This window comes from Mirounga leonina, unplaced genomic scaffold (assembly GCF_011800145.1).
Source record: "Mirounga leonina isolate KUSES-001 unplaced genomic scaffold, KU_Mleo_1.0 Mir_170, whole genome shotgun sequence".
Classification (NCBI taxonomy): domain Eukaryota; kingdom Metazoa; phylum Chordata; class Mammalia; order Carnivora; family Phocidae; genus Mirounga; species Mirounga leonina.
The window spans coordinates 23937654-23941972 of NW_023270433.1; the positions used below are offsets into that span (position 1 = coordinate 23937654).

General features: G+C 39.5%; 1 non-coding gene across 1 annotated transcript; it reads right to left on the bottom strand.

The window, feature by feature from the left end:
* Positions 1 to 3987: 3987 nt before the first annotated feature.
* Positions 3988 to 4118, bottom strand: LOC118018243. Its single transcript, XR_004681333.1, has one exon. It is a non-coding gene; the product is annotated as a small nucleolar RNA SNORA63 (small nucleolar RNA).
* Between the last annotated feature and the right edge of the window lie 201 nt (positions 4119 to 4319).

Genomic DNA, 4319 nt, shown 5'->3' on the forward strand with positions numbered 1-4319 from the left:
GGGGCTTGAACTCACCACCCCGAGATTAAGACCTGGGCTGAGATCAAGAGTTAGATACCTAACTGCTTAACTAGCTGAACCACCCAGGCACCTCTTATTGGACAATTCTTGAACAAGGAATGGGGAGATACTGATTTGAGTCCAGGTACTGTCATCCACCCACTATGTGATCTTTGGCAAGTCATGTGTCTCTTTGAGTTTCAGTATTTTCATTCATAACACGAGGGAGTTGGACTAATTCAATGATTTGAAACTTTTTTTTAAAACACTTATAGATCCCTTTCTTTAAATAAATGTTCTTGGGATCATAAGTCAAATATTAAAGTTCTGGGGTTCAGGGTCTTGCCTATGTACACCACCTTCCTGCATCCCATGGTGACCCTTGGGGTCCTGTGGTTAACAGTTCTAACACCACTGTGGTAGATTATATCAAATTATAGATTATATTTTCTAGCTCTAAAATTCTATATGGCAACCTCAAGCAAAGGCAGTAACTTAACAAAGTCAGCATATGTACAAAATCCAGGTTAAGCTTTTTTTTTTTTTTTGATAGTTTCTTGGAAAAATGAGAACAAAAGCTAATTATTCCTTAATATGTTTCTCCCCAAAGTAGGATTATTCTTTAGGTACAGGTAAGCAACTTGCAGTAATGTTAGAGACAGTAGACTTCAAAGGAAGTCAGGAATTGAGTTTGGGAACAGAAATCATATTTCATTCCTATTTTCCATACCTCTTGTTAAGCGTAGATACTTGTAAATCAGTCCATAGGACATCAGTGGCTTTGCGATTCTGAAAAGCAGTCACACCATATGCATATTTCACAGTACAGTATTTCCATGTAGTTCTGTTCCCCTCAGCAGATTTGTATCAGACCCCCAAGTGCTTTGGTGTATTGGATACCGCATAGATGGTAGGTAGCCTTGAGGGTTTTGGGTTATTCTGCCAGAACTGTGAGTGGCTCTGGTTTGCCATCTGTTTGGTTAATTGATATTCTGCAGTCCTGATTCATAGCTGACCCTCAAAAATATCTGTTGAGTGAATGGATGAATTCAGTAAGATGAGTTAGGTCACTCAAGGGTCCTGGTGGCTACTCAAGCCAAGACTTAATGAGAAATAACCTAACAGTTGACACAGATGTTTAAATGCCTGGCCAATTATTGCTCTTACACACATGTGACTATGGGAACTTGAGCCTATAGAAATGTTTTATGGGCTTAGATCATAACTCCACAAAATGAGAGGGGAGGTCTCAGGGCCTTTGTTTGACATTCATAGGAGCAAATAATAGCTGGAAATCAGGCATTCAAAGATGATTTTTAAAATAAGTTGATAATCTGATCCATTTAATAAGTAGGAATGTACGTTTATAAGATGTTATGCTGCTCAGGCCTCCTTGCTGGGATCAGAAACTTCCTAGTTTAGAATTGACTAATCCACTGTCTCCACCTTGAATTAGGAATTTGGGGTTAATAGAGACAAAGGCAGGCAAGAATACCCCATGGACAGAATCTTAGTTTTTTTTTCTCTCTAGAATGTATTTTATGCTCGCTGGGTTGAACCAATTCCTCATCTTGTTTTGTGATTTCAAACTACATGGACTATATCTGTAATCTGAATCCAGTTTTTGAGTTAGGGATGTTTGCTAAATTCTTGTATTATGGTGGTGTAAAGTTTATAGAGCACCAGGGCAGCATTTCTATTGTATGTTCAAAGGAAGATTTAACTTCTGCAATGCTCCCTGATGAAAGGGTTTTGAGGTCAAATAATTTTATTGAAATGATGCAACAGAATTTGTATTGGGTTAAAAATTATTTTTAGCTATTCATAAATTAGCGTGACACATATCTAAGAGTTTGCATTACTTAAAATCTTGTTCCAATTGAATGAAATCTTTAAATACTACTGAGGAATATTGAATGAAGTTACTTCTCTGACAATGAAGAAATGAGCTGCTTAAATAAGTTCTACAAAAAATATTTACATTTAAAGTGAAAAATAATTTTGATGTAATCATTTGATGGAAAATGAGGACTTCTTAATCTCAGGAAACAAACTGAGGGTTGCTGGAGTGGTGGGGGGTGGGAAGGATGGGGTGGCTGGGTGATAGACATTGGAGAGGGTTCGTGCTATGGTGAGCGCTGTGAATTGTGTAAGACTGATGAATCACAGACCTGTACGCTTGAAACAAATTCCATGCTTTCTGAAGGAGAATATGGTACACACAGTAGTTTTCCCCTCATGCCTCAGGGCTCTCACTGTGAATATGGTGCAGTATTGCAGAAGAATGAGGCCTTCACAACTACATATTGTCCCCAAACCTTTTAATTCTTTGAGTTCTTTTGCGTGCTTTTTATTGACAGGCTTCATCATCCCCTGCTCTGAAATTCTCACCTATCTCTTATTTCTCTCTGCACTCTGATCCCCATCACATTCTTTTCTGATGTGTTAATGGAGCTAGTGTCGTTTTTAGAACTATGTGCAAAATAAAATACATTCCGAGAGGTATAACTTTAGCAAAGTGTATGAGTGTTACTTTAGATTAATGATTTTAGGGAATATTTATTCTTGCTGTTCTTTCATTTCTGCTTTTTCCTGGATGTGAGTAATTGATATTTTGAATGTACCATGTTCCTACTTCTTCGCATGCATAATGAATGGATGAAACCTTCCTTTTATTTTAAAAAATTCACACATTTAACTGTAAAAGACCATTGATCTCATTCTCAATTAACCATCTATAGATCGCCTGACACTTCCAACTAGTCTATCACTAAGGTCCTTGCATTCACCCGGTAGCAGTGTATCCTAACTACCAACAAATTAAATAGGAATGGAAAGCTCATTAAGTTCTGTGATTACAAGCACAAATTGTATAAAAGGAAACGAATGCCACAACACATAGACATCTCAGTCACACCAAATGGGAGATTTCTAAAAAACCCTAAAGTGACAAAATAAGACACCTATCACTTTCACTGAAAGCCATGGTTCAGTGGTGTTTCTACTGCTGATAAAACTGAGCTGCCTGGTCACATTGTACCAGACTTCTGCATTTGTTCACATCTCTACAGAGAGAAGTCATGTACAAATCTTTGAGATTGCATTTTGCATGGAAATCAGCTTCCTTTCAGATGTTCCCATGATGTTCATAAGTAATACAGAGAATAAAGTAAGTCTCTTTATACCCAAGGCTCTATCTATTGAAATATATCAGAAATAATCTGATCTACTAGGCTGAATACTACTAGGCTAGGAAAAAAAAAAAATCCCCACGAAGCTCAGATCTAAATCCCTGAAGCAGAATGATACAAAGAACAGAACGCTGGACTTGATGTCTGGAGGCCTACACGAGTCCAGATCCAGAAAGCCTGAGTCTACCACAAACTAGCTTCTGACCACAGACAAGTCCCTCGTTCTCTCTGAACTTCATTTCCCTCTAAAAAATGAGCCTGAATGACATGCTCTAAAGTCTTTTCCAGCTCTGAAGCTGGTTGTGTCACTCAACACAGTGGGGGATAACGAAGTCCTGCTCTGCTAAGGGAATGGAGAGAGGGCCCACCATGACTACTTTATTCATGAGCCATTGGAAGGGTCAGGGCTAGTCTCCCTTTTCTCTTTCCTAGGCTCAAGGCTACTTCTGCCTTTTCACAGCTTCCCTCAGCAGTGGGTATTTTTTCAAGCAAGAAATTAGCCATGAGAAGCTTTTTGAATTCTCCTCTTTCTTCCTCATAAATAATGGTTTTTTTTTTATTATTTTTTTAAATTTTTTAAAAAAGATTTTATTTATTTATTTGACAGAGAGAGACACAGCGAGAGAGGGAATACAAGCAGGGGGAGGGGGAGAGGAAGAAGCAGGCTTCCCGCTGAGCAGGGAGCCCGATGTGGGGCTCGATCCCAGGACCCTGGGAGCATGACCTGAGCTGAAGGCAGACGCTTAATGACTGAGCCACCCAGGCGACCCTCAAGTCAGTGTTTTACTTGGTAAACATGTCTGAGACCATGCATCCCTGGCTGCTAAGCACCATGGCGGACAGGGCTAGAAAGGTAACAGCTTTATTTTGAGCAGGGGGCAAAGACAAGGCAGCACTTTACAGCTACATTGTAACTAGATCCTGCATCAATAATGTGTTGTTTTATGCACACCTTGACCTAGTATTGTCTGGCTCTCTGCCCTCGGGGTGCCAGAGTTAACTCTTCTGACGGGTGTTCCATGTCCAAAAAGTTAGAATTGATGATGCCCCTCCCTGGTCATTCTGTCATGTGCTCTCTTGGTACTACTCTGAACCCTGGTCTCTTTCTTATTTATGATACTGTCAGGA